This window comes from Schistocerca americana, chromosome 7 (genome assembly GCF_021461395.2).
Source record: "Schistocerca americana isolate TAMUIC-IGC-003095 chromosome 7, iqSchAmer2.1, whole genome shotgun sequence".
Lineage (NCBI taxonomy): Eukaryota > Metazoa > Arthropoda > Insecta > Orthoptera > Acrididae > Schistocerca > Schistocerca americana.
The window spans coordinates 350,119,356-350,139,049 of record NC_060125.1 but is presented as its reverse complement, the minus strand read 5'-3'; positions in this window follow the sequence as shown (position 1 = coordinate 350,139,049).

The window sequence follows — 19,694 nt, the reverse complement described above, 5'->3', positions numbered from 1 at the left end:
TGTGCTTGAAAACCGATCTCATTCACAAGCAAATAAATAAGCAAACCAATAATTTCACGCTCAGTAGACTTTATCAGTGCGAGCTGTTCGAAAATCATAACTATATATAAAAAACTGTAATGTCGACCTGTATAGGAACGTAACCTGAAACACACGAAAATTTCTTCGCTGACATATGGCCCTGGTAAAATAAAGAAACTGACAGCACCTACATTGCGCAAAGGAAACGAAACAACTGCACTACATGATCAAAAGTATCCGGACACCTGGCTGAAAATGACTTACAAGATCGTGGAGATCTCCATCGGTAATGCTGGAATTCAGTATGGTGTTGGCCCACCCTTAGTCTTGATCACAGCTTCCATTCTCGGAGGCATACTTTCAATCAGGTGCTGTAAGGTTTCTTGGGTAATGGCAGCTCGTTATTCACGGAGTACTGCACTGAGAAGAGGTATCGAGGTTGGTCGGCGAGGCCTGCGACGAATTTGGCGTTCCAAAACATCCCAAAGGCCACGCATTATGAACAGGTGATCGATCGTGTTGAAAGGTTCAGTCGCCATCCCGGAATTGCTCTTCAACAGCGGGAAGCAAGAATATGCTTAAAACCTCAATGTTGGCCTGTGCTGTGATAGTGCCACGCAAAACAACAAGGGGTGCAAGCCCCCTCCATGAAAAACAGAACCACACCATAACACTACCGCCTCCGAATTTTACTGTTGGCACTACACACGCAGGCAGATGACGTTCACCGGTCATTCGCCATACCCACATCCTGCCATCGGACCGCCACAATGTGTACCGTGATACATCACTCAACACAACGTTTTTCCACTGTTCAATTGTCCAATGTTTACGCTCCTTATACCAAGCGAGGCATCGTTTGGCATTCACCGGCGTGATGTGTGGCTTATGAAAAGCCGTTCGACCATGAAATCCAAGTTTTCTGACTTCCCACCTGACTGTCATAGTACTTACAGTGGATCCTGATACAGTTTGGAATTCCTGTGTGATGGTCTGGATAGATGTCTGCGTATTATATATTACGACCGTCTTCAACTGTCGCCCGGCAGTCTCTGTCAATCAACAGACGAGGTCGGCCTGTACGCTTTTGTGCTCTACGTGTCCCTTCACACTTCCACTTCACTATCACATCAGAAACAGTGGACCTAGGGGTGCTTAGGAGTGTGGAAATCGCGTACAGACGTATGACACAAGTGACACCCAATCACCTGACCACGTGGAAGTCCGTGCGTTCCGCGGAGCGCTCCTTTCTGCTCTCTCACGATGTCTAATGACAACTGAGGTCGCGGATATGGAGTACCTGACAGTAGGTGGCAGCACTATCCACCTAAAATGAAAAAGTATGTTTTTAGGGGTGTCCGGATAATTTTGATCACATAGTGTACATATTGTGAATCTCACCTGTAAAATGAGGTACTGACAGAAACAGCAACACAGCAAGACTCCACAACAGGTTAAAAAATACTGCTAAATACTAACTACAGTTGGCCCAGGGAAATTGGGTTCATAATCTTGATACAGAATGCCAGTGAAAAACATGATTCAATCGTTATGTTATGAAACTTCAGTTAAGAAGGAACTTATTTAAGATTACAATTATAGACTATAATATGAAAATTCATTTAATCTAATGACTTCCACGGTACAGTAAATTAAGTCAGAAGATCAATCAGTAGAATAATTATCAAAAATTCAACTGTGACGAGGATGAAGTGGACCAACAACGCAAGACTACAAAAATAAAAATGCACTTTTGACCTCGTCAAATAATACCTTGTTCTTCATTTCAAAACCTTTTCATGTCCGTATGCTATGCAACGATTGTTCTGAGTCATCATTCCTCGTCGAAATAAATCTGTAACTCAATAGTTCCAAAAATGCGTCCATGTATTAGACTGTACACTCAACAAAAGCAAAATCTGCCTGCTGCACATCGCAGCTATCCACTACTGGTTGTCAAAGACTCCACAGTGCTGCCATCGCAGACACAGATACTGTTGCCTAACAACTGCTTCTCCGGCCATAATTCGTCAAATATATCATTTCGATTTACGAATATTAACACATCCAATAACATCATCAAAAAATAGCCATCTTAAGCCTTACAAGTGGGAATTGTTTAGAAATTAACCAGCAGCAATAAAGGGCGGAAAATTGAATATGAACACTTGAAAAACGAAAATAATAACTGACAAAAAATCCAATAAAGAGACACAAACGTCAAGACAGATGATATAACAATGCAATAAAGCAGTCACTTCTGCTACTTAGGCAGCATTACCAATCAAGACAATATGTGCACCTCAGAAATCAGAAGGAGAACTGACTCGCTAAACATTCCTTCAGTAGCAAGAAACAACTTTTACAAGTAGGTACAAAGTATGAAAACTAGAAATGAAATTCATCAATGCAGTTTATCGTTGGGAAACATGGGTCCTGATGAAACACGATGTACAACGTCAGGAAGCTATGGAAATGTGGATGTGGAGAAGGATGCTCAAAATAAGCCAGAGAGGCAAAAAATGGAAACAGGTTGTTATGTAGGACTTAGATGAAACAAGGGAGTTGATAATTGCCACCTAAAAGAGGAAAATAAAATTCTTTGTCCACACGCTACGTCACAACGATTTCTTGACCACCATATTGATAGAAAAGGTATTAGGGAAGAAAGAACGAGGAAGAATCATCTAGATTTTGTGATGAATGGACTAAAATTCAAGCAAGACACAGACTTTGAGACATATCGCACCCCGCCAAGAATAGTGACACACATCGGAAGGCCACTTTTTAGTTTGTCATTCAAAAATACCTGTATACTGCCCCAACGTGCACGAAAAATATAATGGAAATTACTGTCAACAGTACTTACTTCAAATTTAAAGATAGCTTATACTACTTCAACACACGTTTAATAGACTTAATGCCTTTAGCCAATGGCCTTGCCGCTGTGGTAAGAGCGGTTCCCGTCAGATTACCGAAGTTAAGCGCTCTCAGGCTGGGCTAGCACTTGGATGGGTGACCATCCGGTCTGCCAAGCGCTGCTGGCAAACGGGATGCACTCAGTCCTTGTGAGGCAAACTGAGGAGCTACTTGCTTGAGAAGTAGCGGCTCCGGCCTCGGGAACTGACATACGGCCGGGAGACCGGTGTGCTGACCACATGCCCCTCCATATCCGCATCCAGTGACGCCTGTGGGCTAACGATGACACAGCGGCAGGTTGGTACCGGTAGGCCTCCATGGCCTGTACGGACGGAGTTTGGATTTTTTAAAATTCCTTTGAGTCGATTTTTCGCAAGTACTGCAATTTAGAGTTGTGTCACTGTTCATGCCAGTGTGCGGTCAACAGCAAGCCCGCGATTCTTTAAAGAGTCGAACTCCCATGTAAAAAGCAGTTTCAAACTTTTGATTGCCTAACAAAGGAGTTACTGTGTTCAATATTTGACTTAATCACGTAAACGAGAAAAGGTACGAAAAAATTTGGAATTGTGTGCAAAGTTCGTTGGAAGTTCTCTCATTGTCAACAACACCATGAGGGTAGTCTGGTTTTACGCATGTCAATGTTTATGACGTCATATCTTCTGAATACATTGAAGAGTAAAAGAAACTGATGTTGTTGTTGTGGTCTTCATCCTGAGACTGGTTTGATGCAGCTCTCCATGCTACTCTATCCTGTACAAGCTTCTTCATCTCCCAGTACCTACCGCAACCTATATCCTTCTGAATCTGCTTAGTGTATTCATCTCTTGGTCTCCCTCTACGATTTTTACCCTCCACGCTGCCCTCCAATACTAAACTGGTGATCCCTTGATGCCTCAGAACATGTCCTACCAACCGATCCTTTCTTCCAGTCAAGTTGTGCCACAAACTCCTCTTCTCCCCAATCCTATTCAATACCTCCTCATTAGTTATGTGATCTACCCATTCTTCTGTAGCACCACATTTCGAAAGCTTCTATTCTCTTCTTGTCTAAACTATTTATCGTCCATGTTTCACTTCCATACATGGCTACACTCCATACAAATACTTTCAGAAACGACTCAATACTCGATGTTAACAAATTTCTCTTCTTCAGAAACGCTTTCCTTGCCATTGCCAGTCTACATTTTATATCCTCTCTACTTCGACCATCATCAGTTATTTTGCTCCCCAAATAGCAGACCTCATTTACTACTTTAAGCGTCTCATTTCCTAATCTAATTCCCTCAGCATCACCCGACTTAATTCGACTACATTCCATTATCCTCGTTTTGCTACTGTTGATGTTCATCTTATATCCTCCTTTCAAGACACTGTCCATTCCATTGAACTGCTCTTCCAAGTCCTTTGCTGTCTCTGACATAATTACAATGTCATCGGTGAACCAAAAAGTTTTTATTTCTTCTCCATGGATTTTAATACCTACTCCGAATTTTTCTTTTGTTTCCTTTACTGCTTGCTCAATACACAGATTGAATAATATCGAGGAGAGGCTACAACCCTGTCTCACTCCCTTCCCAACCACTGCTTCCCTTTCATGTCCCTTGACTCTTATAACTGCCATCTGGTTTCTGTACAAATTGTAAATAGCCTTTCGCTCCCCGTATTTTACTCTTGCCACCTTCAGAATTTGAAAGAGAGTATTCCAGTCAACGTTGTCAAACGCTTTCTCTAAGTCTACAAATGCTAGTAACGTAGGTTTGCCTTTCCTTAATCTATCTTCAAAGATAAGTCGTAGCGTCAATATTGCCTCAAGTGTTCCAATATTTCTACGGAATCCAAACTGACCTTCCCTGAGGTCGGCTGCTACCAGTTTTTCCATTCGTCTGTAAAGAATTAGCGTTATTATGTTGCAGCCGTGACTTATTAAACTGATGGTTCGGTAAGTTTCACATCTGTCAACACCTGCTTTCTTTGGGATTGGAATCATTATATTCTTCTTGAAGTCTGAGGGAATTTCGCCTGTTTCATACATCTTGCTCACCAGATGGTAGAGTTTTGTCAGGACTGGCTCTCCCAAGGCCGTCAGTAGTTCTAATGGAATGTTGTCTACTCCCGGGGCCTTGTTTCGACTTAGGTCTTTCAGTGCTCTATCAAACTCTTCACGCAGTATCGTATCTCCCATTTCATCTTCATCTACATCCTCTTCCATTTCGATAATATTTTCCTCAAGTACATCGCCCTTTTATAGGCCCTCTATATACTTCTTCCACCTTTCTGCTTTCCCTTCTTTGCTTAGAACTGGGTTTCCATCTGATCTCTTGATATTCATACAAGTGGTTGTCTTTTCTCCAAAGGTCTCTTTGATTTTCCTGTAGGCAGTATCTATCTTACCCCTAATGAGATAAGCCTCTACATCCTTACATTTGTCCTCTAGCCATCTCTGCTTAGCCATTTTCCACTTCCTGTCGATCTCATTTTTGAGACGTTTGTATTCCTTTTTGTCTGCTTCATTTACTGCATTTTTATATTTTCTCCTCTCATCAATTAAATTCAATATTTCTTCTGTTACCCAAGGATTTCTACTAGCCCTCGTCTTTTTACCTACTTGATCCTCTGCTGCCTTCATTACTTCATCCCTCAGAGCTAACCATTCTTCTTCTACTGTATTTCTTTCCCCCATTCCTGTCAATTGTTCCTTTATGCTCTCCCTGAAACTCAGTACAACCTCTGGTTTAGTCAGTTTATCCAGGTCCTATCTCCTTAAATTCACACCTTTTTGCAGTTTCTTCAGTTTTAATCTACAGTTCATAACAAATAGATTGTGGTCAGAGTCCACAACTGCCATTGGAAATGTCTTACAATTTAAAACCTGGTTCCTAAATTTCTGTCTTACGATTATACAGAGGGTTCCAAAAAATGTATCCACTGTTTAAAATTCCATAACTGGCAAACTAATTGACGGAGTTGTCTCATCTTTGGTAGTGTAATAGTTTGTAGTTCTGGCAATCGCCACACACCCCGTTTTATTGCGTTGTTTTGTTTGTCAGATGACAGTCGCCAGATAGTCAGTGTTTTGTTCTTAGTTGCACCTGGTTACTCGAGTAAACATGGCTGGCTTAAGGGTTACATTCGATGAAAGGAAGTCAGTTTTGAAGTGTTATTTTAAGTACGAAAACATTAATGACGTTCAACGGCAATGGCGAAATGAGTATCAAACAGAGCCACCGAGACGTTTAACGATTCTTCGCATTCGAGTCAAATTTGAATGAGAAGGCTATGTTAAAGATGTAAACAAACAACGATCTGGACGACCCGCAACAGTAACAAGTCCAGCTAACTCCCGTCGTATGTTACAACAATTCACTCGCTCACCACAAAAGTCTGTGAGACAGTGTGCCCGTGGAACTGGAGTGAGTCGCTGAAGTGTTCGGCGAATTTTGAAGACAGCAAAGTGGAAGTCCTACATCCCCCGACTGCTACACGCAATGAAAGAGGAGGACCCAGATCGTGGAATAGAGTGCTGCGAGTGGTTTACTAACATGGTGCGCAACGATGAAGAGTTTGCAGAGTTGATTGTGTGGTCTGATGAGGCACAGTTCAAACCCAATAATGCAGTAAATCGCCAAAATTGCATCTACTGGGTCGCCGAAAATCCGAAAGTCCATGTAGACAAAGCCGTGAATTTGCCAGGAGTAAATGTCTGGTGTGGGTTGTCTTACCGGGGCTTGATTGGGCCATTCTTCTTTGACGGCACAGTTACCGGTGAGGTGTACCTTCAGATGCTTCAGATATCCATTTTACCTGCCATCCGAGACTTGTATGGAGACGGAAGAGTTTACTTTCAACAATATGGTGCCCCAGCCCACTACCAATATCGTGTTAGGGCGTATCTCGACGAAAATCTACCAGAAAGATGGATAGGCCGTAGAGGTGCTGTGGAGTATCCACCACGTTCCCCAGACCTAACTCCTCTGGACTTTTACCTGTGGGGAACATTAAAGGATGTCGTTTATCGACAAAAGCCACGCACATTGCATGAACTTCGAGAATCCATCGTAGATTCATGGGCAAATATCCAACTGAACACGTTGCAGTCAGTAGTTCGTGCTGCAGTTCGACAGCATCGTTTGTGTGTAGGTTTTAATGGTGACTATTTCGAACTCCTACTTTAAGCTACACTTTCACCAAAAATTAGACAATTCCGTCAATTAGTTTGCACGTTATGGACTTTTAAACAGTGGATACATCTTTTTTGGACCCCTCTGTGTAATCTATCTGATACCTTCTAGTATCTCCAGGATTCTTCCATGTATACAACGTTCTTTCATGATTCTTGAACCAAGTGTTAGCTACGATTAAGTTATGCTCTGTGCAAAATTCTACCATGGGGCTTCCTCCTTCGTTTCTTACCCCCAATCCATATTCACCTACTACGTTTCCTTCTCTTCCTTTCCCTAATGACGAATTCCAGTCAACCATGAGTATTAAATTTTCGTCTCGCTTCACTATCTGAATAATTTCTTTTATCTCATCATAAATTTCATCAATTTCTTCATCATCTGCAGAGCTAGTTGGCATATAAACTTGTACTACAGTAGTAGGCGTCGGCTTCGTGTCTATCTTGGCTACAATTACGCGTTCGCTATGCTGTTTCTAGTAGCTTACCCGTACTCCTATTTTTTTATTCATTATTAAACCTACTCCTGCATTACCCCTTTTTGATTTTGTATTTATAACCCTGTATTCACCTGACCAGACGTCTTGTTCCTCCGAACTTCACTAATTCCCACTATATATAACTTTAACCTATCCATTTCCCTTTTCAAATTTTCTAACCTACCTGCCCGATTAAGGGATATGACATTCCACGCTCCGATCAGTCGAACGCCAGTTTTCTTTCTCCTGATAACGACGTCCTCTTGAGTAGTCCTCGCCCGGAGATCCGAATTGGGGACTATTTTACCTCCGGAATATTTTACCCAAGAGAACGCCATCATCATTTAACCATACAGTAAAGCTGCATGCCCTCGGGAAAAACTACGGCTGTAGTTTCCCCTTGCTTTCAGCCATTCGCAGTACCAGCACAGCAAGGCTGTTTTGGTTAGTGTTACAATGCCAGATCAGTTAATCATCCAGACTGATGCCCCTGCAATTACTGAAAAGTCCGCTGGCCCTCTTCAGGAACCACACGTTTTTCTGGCCTCTCAACAGACACCTCTCCGTTGTGGTTGCACCTACGGTACGGCTATCTGTATCGCTGACGCACGCAAGCCTCCCCGCCAACGGCAAGGTCCATGGTTCATGGGGTGTGGGGGGGGGGGGGGGAGGAAGAAACTGATGCACCTGCCTAATATCGTGTAGGACCCCGCGAGCACTTAGAAATATCGCAACTCGACGTGTCATGGACTCGACTAATGTCTGAAGTAGTGCTGGAGGGAACTGACAGCATGAAGCCTGCGGGGCTGCCCATAAATCCGTAAGAGTGAGATCTCTTCTGAACAGCACGTTCCAAGGTATCCCACATACGCTCAAAAATGTTCATGTCTGGGGAGTTTGGTGGCCAGCGGAAGTGTGTAAACTCAGAAGAGAGTTCATGGAGCCATTATGTAGCAATTCTGGACGTGTGGGGTGTCGCATTGTCCTGCTGGAACTGCCCAAGTCCGTCGGCATGCACAATGGACATGAATGGATGCACGTGATCAGACAAGATGCTTACGTACGTGTCACCTGCCAGAGTCATATCTAGATTAGATTAGAGATTAGATTGGTACTTGTTTCATAGATCATGAATACGACTCTTCGTAATGATGTGGAACGTGTCGAGTTAATAAAAGGTGTATATACGAGATATTACATTATACAAAATATTACATGACACTTAATATTTTTAATTTTTTTTTTGTGGTGGGGGTTGGGGAAATTACCCACTTACTACATCCAAAAATTCGTCTAATGAGTAGAAGGACTTCTTTGAATTTCCTTTTAAATGCTGTATGGCTATCTGTCAGAGTTTTGATGCTATTAGGTAAGTGACCAAAGACTTTTGTGGCAGCATAATTTACCCCCTTCTGAGCCAAAGTTAGATTTAACCTTCAGTAGTGAAGATCATCCTTTCTCCTAGTGTTGTAGCCACGTACACTGTTATTACTTTTGAATTCGTTCGGACTGTTAATAACATATTTCATAAGTGAATATATATATTGTGAGGCTACAGTGAAGATCTCTAGTTCTTTAAATGAGTGTCTGAAGGATGATCTTGAATGAGCTCCAGCAATTATTCTGATTACACACTTTTGTGCAATGAACACTCTTTTACTCAATGATGAGTTGCCCCATAATATGATGCCACACGAAAGCAGAGAATGAAAAAAGGCGTGGTAAGCTAATTTACTAAGATGTATATCACCAAAATTTGCAATGATCCTAATAGCATAAGTAGCTGAACTCAAACGTTTCAGGAGATCTTCAGTGTGTTTTTTCCAGTTCAACCCCTCATCAATGCATACACCCAGAAATTTTGAATGTTCTACCTTAGCTACCGATTTCTGATCAATGTCAGCTACCAATTTGCGATGGAAGTCAGATGTATCAGTAGGCCCATATCAGTCCAACTGCACACGCCCCATACTATTACAGAGACTCCATCAGCTTGAACAGTCCCCTTGCTTACATGCAGGCTCCATGGATTCATGAGGTTTTCTCCGTACCCTTACGCGTCTATCCACTTGATACAATTTGAAAGGAGACTCGTCCTACCAGGAAACATGTTTCCAGTCATCAGTAGTCCAATGTCTGTGTTGACGGGCCTAGGCAAGGCGGAAAGCTTTATGTTGAGCAGTCATCAGGGATATATTGGTGGGCCTTCGGCTCCAAAAGCCCATATCGATGTTGTTTCTTTGAGTAGTTCTCAAGCTGACGCTTGTTGATTATCCACCATTGAAATCTGCATCAATTTGCGGAAGAGGTGCACTCCTGTCACGTTGAACGTTTCTCTTCAGTCGTCGTTGGCCCTCTTCTTGCAGGATATTTTTCCGGCCGCAGCGATCTTGGAAATTTGATGTTTCACCGGACTTCTGACATTCACGGTGCACTCGTGAAATGGTCGTACGGGGAAATCCGCACTTCATCGCTACCTCAGATATGTTGTGTCCCGTTGCTTGTGCGCAGACTATACATTGTTGATTTTAGTCAGCGTAGCTGGCAATCTGTCGCAGCAGAAGTCCTAGATTCTCAGTCACTGTAAAAATTCCAACTTCGGAAAAGTAAAATTAAAATTCAATATCGTGTTGTGTTTCAGCTAAAAATTTATTACAATCTGAAACCACATAAAGGCATCTTGACAAATCTGAAATAAGTTGTAACATACTTACAATAATGAAATAAATCAAGGTCAACAGGCTACATGCCTTCTGTCTAAATAAACTCAATGTACTGACCTAAATTGCTAACATGGCTGTAACTATTTATACTTTCTTAACAATCCCGAACACCGAGCGAGGTGGCGCAGTGGTTAGCACACTGGACTCGCATTCGGGAGGACGACGGTTCAATCCCGTCTCCGGCCATCTTGATTTAGGTTTTCCGTGATTTCCCTAAATCGTTTCAGGCAAATGCCGGGATGGTTCCTTTGAAAGGGCACGGCCGATTTCCTTCCCAATCCTTCCCTAACCCGAGCTTGCGCTCCGTCTCTAATGACCTCGATGTCGACGGGACGTTAAACACTAACCACCACCACCACCACCAATCCCGAACAATCCTCGGCATTGTTTAGAAACATATTTTGATTAATTAACAATTAAAACTCTCATCCTAAAACAAATGACACATTTCAATGATTACCTTGACTCTTATATATTTAACACATCAGTGAATTCTAGTGTCATCGTAATTGTAGTATATATAAACGTTTAGGTATCAAATGTTAACAATACACTTGTTATATTTACTAATTACAGTAGATTCATATCATACAAAATGTTTCTACCAATTAACTCACTTCGACACATTAGTGTAATTAAGATTCCATAATTATTTTCTTTGTAAATTTTTCACAAGTGCATGTTTCCATACACCTCTGTCTCAGAAATTACTGTTTCTGGTTAAAATTTACGTGTTTAAATAGGTTTCAATTAGACTGTTATGTTTCAAACCCCACGTTTAAAGCCGGCCATTGTGGCCGAGCTGTTCTAGGCGCTTCAGTCCGGAACCGCGCTGCTGCTACGGTCGCATATTCGAATCCTGCCTCGGGCACGGACGTGTGTGCTGTTCTTAGGTTAGTTAGGTTTAAGTAGTTCTTAGTCTAGGGGATGATGACCTCAGATGTTACGTTCCATAGTGCTCAGAGCCATTTGAACGGAACACCCCCCCCCCCCTCCCGCCCTCCAAAATTACAGACCAATACCCCTAACATCGGTTTGATGCATAATTATGGAACTTTTTTCTGAATTCGAATGTAATTATGTTGTTTGCATTTGTATATATAGCCCATGTTTCTGCCATAAACTTAACATTGCCGGCCGCTGTGGCCGAGCGGTTCTAAGTGCTTCATTCTGGAACCTCGCTGCTGCTACGGTCGCAGGTTCGAATCCTACCTTGGGCACGGACTTGTGTGATGTTCTTAGGTTAGCTAGGTTTAAGTAGTTCTAAGTCTAGGGGACTGATGACCTAAGATGTTAAGTCCCATACTGCTTAGAGCCATTTGAACCATTTTTTTGAACGCACGTTTAAACTCACTTAGATGTTGATTTCATGCCATTGTAGCAGCAGTAACCGATCTAACAACTGCACCAGACACTTGTCTTCTACAGGTGTTGTCGACCGCAGCGCCATATTCTGCCTGTTTACCTATCTCTGTATTTGAATACGCATGCCTATAGCATTTACTTTGGCGCTTCAGTGTGTATACTATGCAGTTTAACTGAACAGAAACAAGCTTTAACCTCATTACTACAAAATTACAATATGACTTTGGAGGCACAGCCAGAACATTATGACCACGCACCTAGTAGCTGGTACGTCTACCTTTGGCATGTATAACTGTTGGGTACATAGTTCCACGTAGTCAGCGCGTACACAACTTTCCCACTAGAGCGCGCCCCACTAAGAACAACAGCGCAGGCGCAGCGCTCGTCCGTCTCCGCCCTACGAGATGGTGCTGTCTTCGAGACGGACCAAATTCTGCTTCCGCCGATCCGCGTATTAATATGTAACGCAGCCAATGAGATTGCTGCTAACGTAGAACCTTTTCTCCTCGCGGATCACACTCGCGCAGTGATACCTGAACGCGCGAGGTATTATAACGAGTGTACAGACCTCCGATTAGTGAGTCTGCGTCAGTCTGCATTAGTCTGCATTAGTCTATAATCAAGTTTCAGTCTGCGCCTAATAAGATTATCATATTCCTGTACAAAGCCACGAAGATAAATGTATAGACACTAGGTCAAGTATCAGAGATATGTGAGAATAAGATTAACGTACCAAGAGCAAAGCAACTTTAGATTGTCAATTGTAAATAGCATCCAGAATCAAGTTAAGTAATTTTTATGCTTGTTATTGTTTTAATAAATGTGTGTGAAAATTAATCAAGTTCTGTTTAAAGTTGGTCCCTTTCAATCTGCTACTCTAAGCGTACAAGTGGCATTTCTATCGTCTGACCTAACGGCAGAAGAAAAACACGCCACGATAAGACCACGAGACATATTGCTGACACTCGCCTAATTCGTTAGAGCGACAAGTCAAATAATCTGATGGTGTGTGTACCGAAGGTCTTACAGTACGCACACCACAATAACAATGGCGAAGCGTTGTGGCATGCAAGTAATGAGGCCTTGGTCGGTCGCTGGAAGGAGTCGGCACCACATCTGCACACACAAGTCCCCTAATTCCCGTAAATTCGGGGAGAGGTGGGCCATGAGCTCTGATACCACGTTCAGTCACGTCCGACATGTATTCGATCAGGTTCAGATCTGGCTTGTTGGGGAGCCAGCGTCAATTGGATCTTGTCACTGTGCTCCTCGAGCCCCTCCATCACACTCCTGGCCTTGTGACATGGCGCATTATCTATCTGAGAAATGCCACTGCCGTCGAGAAGGGGTGTGCAACACTCCTTGGCCTCATGGTGCCTTGCGCGAACTCCACTGGACCCATGGATATTCACACGAATGTTTCCCAGAGCATAATGGAGCTGCCGCCAGTTTGCCTCCGTCCCGCAGTGCAGGTGTCAAGGAGTTGTTGCCTGGAAGACGACGAATTTGCGCCCACCTATCAGCATCACGAAGAAGGGATTCATCAGACCATGCAACACTCTCCCATTGCGCCAAAGTCTAGTGCCGATGGTCACGTGGTCATTGCAGTCCTAGCTGCCGATGCTGTGGTGTTAACAATGGCTGAGGAGGCCCATCGTAAAAGTGGTCGATGCACAGTGTGTTCAGACACACTTGTTCTCTGCCTAGCATTTAAGGGGCTCCGGAAAGGCTCAAAATCATGAAAAGTTCAATTTTTACTTTTTTGCGTTTTCTGAATCTGCAGACTATTACCTTTTAATAGATATATAATTTATTCAATTCCGAAGACTACAACTATTTTTAAATTTTTTTTAAAATGTGTTCTACATGGGGGTGACCCACTGTGGCGCTGTTAAACTGCTGTCAAATGGTGTTATTATTAACGTCCGTGTTCATCAGGTACATTTTAGTGATGTGTGCTACAGTATGTGTTGTGGCTAACCTGCGATGGTTCAATATATATCGCTGGTGTGACTGTCGATTGTTTCATGTTTATTTACTCTGTCGTTATCTCGAAAATATTCGTAATTAATTCTGTTTCTGGAGTCTCTGTTTTGTTGAGGTATAATAATGAGTAAAAGTAAAGTTATTAGAAATCCTCTGAAGGCTTTTAGGAAAAGGAGAAATGTTGGAAAGCCAAAGGTATGTGTTATTACTGTAAACAATAAAGACGATAACCAAGTGAGTGAACCTAACCTCTCAAGTACACCTGCCCATAGCAGTCAAAGTGGGAAAGAAAATACTTCACAGAAGAAGCTTGGTTCAATGAGTGAAAACTATGAATGTTTTATGGGCGAATCGGATGTGAATGAAATATTTGATGTGTCGGTTCTCAAAGGAATTTTTTCAAACCGTGTAAGATGTATTCATTGTAGTGAAGTTGGTCTGGAACTCTCCATAATAAAGCACGTAGGACTTGCTAGTGAAATACAACTGAAATGTGATAAGTGTTCATACATGACCACCTTTTGGAACAGTGTTGCAGTAACTGCAACTGAAGAAAATGGTAGCAAAATCTACGAACACAACAACGAGCGATGCTTGCTTTAGACAAGGAACGCCTTCGGGCTGCAGACAGGGCTGTAAAGAGTCTAGAAATACAAGCAAGAGTAAACAGGAGGAGGAACAAGAGGAAGCTGGAGGAGGAGTTTGCAGAGGATGAAGATAATCCATCCTATGGACCTGGAATGCACTAAAAATAATCTTTGTCGCTCGATTCCCAAAACTTTTATTTTCTCATACTAATTACATGTTTTCTAAGGATCTTCCAAACATATTTGTTTCAAACTTTCAGTAAATGTTACACAGTACCTTCTGCATAATTTAACACAGCCTTTTTCCAAAAAACTGTATATTTTTGAATATATAAATAAAAAATTGCAAAAAAATGTTGTGAATTTTCATTACAATTGAAAGAAAAAATCATCTTTAATAACTGAACTAAAATTTTGTAAAATCCCTGTGTTAAGTTGTAGCCCATATTCCAATAAATAATCTGTAAAAAGTTCAACTTCCTACCTCAAATACTTTGTGAGGAAATATGTAATTTATAAGCGTTATTTTAACATTGCAAGTATAGGGCGTTCCGGAGCCCCTTAAGTCTGATGTTAGTTCTGCTACAGTTCGCTGCCTGTCCTGTTTTACCAGTCTGCCCGGCCTATGATGTCCGACATCTGTAATGAGGGATGGCCGCCCAACCCCTCGACGCCTGGACGTGGATTCACCTTGTTTTCGTCACGTGTTCAAGGTACTCACCACGGTACTCCTCGAACACCCGACAGGTCGCGCAATTTCCGAAACGCTCCTGCCGAGCCTCCGGCCTATCACAATCAAAGATAGATCGCGAGCCTTCTTCATTCTATACACGGTCAACACTCTCACTGATACGACATGGACCGTGCGTGTGTCTTACTAGCATTCATTCGTCGTCAGGTGACGCTGCTATCGCCTGGACGGATTTATATCGATAGTAGTTTGGTGGTCTTAATGTTTTGGCTGATCAGCGTATATTCGATACCAAACTCATTTGGTAAATACAACAAATACTATCCGTCAATCGTGACAAACCTCCACACCTGCATATTCATGTAGCCGGCCACGGTGGCCGAGCGGTCCTAGGCGCTTCAGTCCGTAGCCGCGCTGCTGCTACGGTCGCAGTTTCGAATCCTGCCTCTGGCATGGATGTGTGATGTCCGTAGATTAGTTAGGTTTAAGTAGTTCTAAGTCTAGGGGACTGGTGACCTCAGTTGTTAAGTCCCATAGTGCTTAGAGCCATATTCATGTATACATACATAACCCGCAAGCCACCGAATGGTGAATGTCATATCAGTGAGAATGCTGACCACGTATAGAATGAGGAAGGTGCGCGGTCTATCTGAGTTTGATTGTGATTGGCTGGAGGTTCGGCAGGAGCGTTTCGGAAACTGCGCGACCTATCGGGTGTTCGAGGAGTACCGTGGCGAGTACCTTCAACACGTGACGATACAAAGGTGCCTGGTACCACTACTGGTCGTTTCCTTTCCTGTTCCACTCGCAAATACAGCGATGGGAAAACGAGTGTCTATGTCTCCGTACGACCCCTAATTCCTCTTTTCTTCGTGGCCCTTAAGCGAAATACACTTTGGCGACTGTAGAGTAGTTCGGCTGTCATCTTAAAACGCCAGATCTCCAAACTCTATCAACAGTTTTTCGCGGAAAGAACGTCGTCTTCCCATTTGAGTGCAAGAAACACCTTCGTAATATTTGCGTCTCGATCGAACTCACCGGCAACAAATCTAGCCCCTTGTCTCTGAATTACTTCCATCTCTTCGCCGGCCGGGGTGGCCGAGCGGTTTTAGGCGCTACAGTCTGGAACCGCGCGACCGCTGCGGTCGCTGGTTCGAATCCTGCCTCGAGCATGGATGTGTGTGATGTCCTTAGGTTTAAGTAGTTCTAAGTTCTAGGGGACTAATGACCTCAGAAGTTAAGTCCCATAGTGCTCAGAGCCATTTGAACCATTTGAACCATCTCTTCCTTTAATCCCAGCTGTACGGATCCCAGACACTCGAGCAGTACCCAAGAATAGGTCGCACGAGTGATTATATGCGGCCTCCTTACGGATGAACCACACTTTCATAAAATTCTCCCAATAAACCTAAGTCGACTATGCGCCTGCTCTACAAGTGACCTTCCAAGTTCGTTCCATTTCATATCACTTTTCAACGTTATGTCTAGATATTTAATCGACGTGAATGTGTCATGCAGCACGCTACCAATGCCGTACTCGAGTGTTAAGAGATTGTTTTTCCTCCACATTTGCATTAACATACACTTTTCTACATTTAGAACTAACTGCCACATCACACCAATTAGAAATCCTGTATGAGTCATCCTATATCCTGCTAAAGTCACTCAACGACGACTCCCTCCTGCAGACCACAGCATCGCCACAAACAGCCGCAGATTTCTCCTCACCCTGTTCGCCGGATCATTTACGTGTATAGAGAATATTAGCGGCCCTATCACACTTCCCTCGAGCACACCTGACGATACCTACGAGTCTCTGATGAACACTCGCCGTCGAGGACAACATACTGTGTTCTGTCTCTTAAGAAGTCTTCGAGACACTCACATATCTGGAAATATTTTCCATATGACGTACTTTCGTTAGCAATCTGCAATGGGGTACCGTGTCAAACGCTTTACGGAAATCTGAGGATAAGATATCTGGATGTTGTCCTTCATCCGTCCTTCCCAGGATGTCGTGTGAGGAAAGGGCAAGTTGATTTTCGCACGAGCGATGCTTTTTAAATCCGTGCTGATTTGTGGTCATAAGCTCTTCCGTCTGAAGGAAATTTGTTATATTCGAACTCAGAAAAAAAGTTCCAGAATTATGCATCAGACCGATGTTAGGGGTATTGGTCTGTAATTTTTCGGGTCCGTTCATTTACTTTTCTCACATAAAAGAGCCATCGGCGCTTTTTTCCAGTCGCTTGGAACTTTCCGCTGGGCGAGAGATTAGTGATAAATGCAAGTAAGTGAGTGTCCAGTGTCGTAGAGCAGTCTCTATAAAGTCGAAATGAGATTCATTCCGGACCTAGTGAATTGTTTGTTTTCAACTATTTGAGCTGCTTCTCTACGCCAAGGATGCTTTTTACTGCGTCCCCCATACGGGAGTTAGTGCTACGGTCAAACGACGGTATTCGTACGATCCTCCTTTGTGATTCATTTCTTAAAGGTGAGATTCAAAACTTCGGCAGTCCTTTCCTTGTCTTCTATTGCCGCAGCAGACAGGTCAACGACTGACTGTATATAGCCGGCACGGTAGGTCAGCGTGCTTGGTTAGAGGGTTAGCCGCCCCCTGTAATAAAAAAAACTGAGTTGATAGATCAACAACGAACTTAAAAGGGTGTCTTAGGACGTCCGCCCCGATCAGATACAACAAATGACAACGAACAAAATGAAATTTTAAAAAAAATATAGAGGCCCTCGACCTGCTTGACGATTTATCGTAGGATCAGTATTTTCTCCGGTTCTCGGGAAAAACTCTTGTCAAGGTATGACGCTAGAAGTTTTTGTATGCCTCAGGCATCGGTCTTCCTAAAGGCACAAGAGTTTCTGCCAGTGACGCCACAACAAGTGGCGAAGTGTAAAAGAAATATGATTCGAAATGGCGAGCATTACAGCACTCATTCCCACGGGGCGAAAATATACGTCGAGACAAAAAAAAAAAAAAAAAAAAAAATAATAATGGCACACCACGAAGCAGTTATTCAAATGGGACGGAAATCGGTAAATATGATGTACATTTACAGACAAACGGATGATTACAGTTTCAGAAAACAAAGTGTCTACCGCTTTACGCCAATAATTTCTTCGTGGTGTGTCGTTGGTTTTTTTCTTTGGAAAACGTATGAGATGGGAGCATTAGTCTGACCGAGGTACAGAAACTGGAAAATTCAAAAAAATTTCTGGTTTATCAGAATAATTATTACAACAAACCCTTGCATAAATTAATAAAACACGTAGCATCTGCTACACTTAATACACTTATATTTAGCTCGATTCCTGAATCGGCAATATTAAGAAAAATACAGAAATATTTCCCTTCTGTTTAGTGAATGAAAACAATGAGTTTATAACTCCCTCTCTCCGGTTAAATATTGGATGCAGACGTCACAAATGCTGAATACTGAACTCAGCCTAACAGTAGCTCTGTTCCGTCTTTCATAAGAAAATATAATAAGTCACACTGCCATTAGATACAACCCAAACCGTAAGAAAATGAAAGCAGCAGGACATTACCTCAGATAGCTGAGCAGGATACGTAGAGAGGAGCACAATGTGCTTGGCAAAATCAATTAAATAGCTTGCTCTCTAAAACTCATATTGCAGCCACTCTAAACATCAATACCAGTATCACGCTGAGTGGTAAAAGAATTATCAGACCAAAGCTTGTCTGATAGAAACAGTACTAACCGCCATGAATGCACTAATTCACAATAACACGCTCTCTACGCACAACACTGCTCAGCGCTGACTGGCTTTCAGTAACACGCACTGCACTACATGGCAAGCCCAGTTAGGACTACTCTTATTTGACAACAACAGGCTGACTGCCACATTACAACTGCTTGTTCACATTCCGTCAAACACAACACGCTCACGTGTCACCCCAAGTTCAAGACGTTCATTTGGTGATAAACTCACTCCAAAGATCGTCGCTAGTGAAACCTAAGTATTTCGCATGTCGCAGAGGGATATGGAAATCGACCAACGAGCAGTAGGAAAATTTACTGAAGAACGGTCCTGTAATTGATATGCAAAATATGTAATCGAAAAAAGGATAGCTGAAACTGTGGTATCACACATTGATACCACCATACCAGCATCTTTAAGTGGGCAATGGAATTTCAGGTTTCCATCAGACACTGATCTCTGTTATAGTGCCGCTCACACACAAGTGCAAAAGGAGTAAGTGTACAATGACTATCTTCACAGAACTACTAGCCATTTCCCACTGACTTCGTCCATGTATGTGTGGTATCCAGCAGACTCAATGGTGTGTACCCACTGAGCCACACCTCCATCAGCTCTGGACTAAAAGCACCTCTGTCGGCGCAATATAGGATGACTAGCGGCAATTACACTGCCCACTTGCTCTTGGAGCCTCCACCAGAGAAAAGTATCCAGATACTACCAAGTTGCAGCTCCGACTTCATAGTTCATGACTGCTACAGGCAGCCACATTCTGATGCCTGAGCCCACGCGAATAGTAAACGGTTGTGAAAACGCACTTGACCTCTTAGCAAGAAATAATCCTGAGTTAATAACGAGCATCAAAACCGATTCAGGGATTAGTGAACACAGGGTCGTCGTAGTGAGATTGAATACTGTAATCCCCAAATCCCCGAAAAAGAAGCGAAAAATTTACCTATTCAAAAAACCAGACAAAAATTACCTTGACGCCTTCCTGAGAGACAATTTCCACTC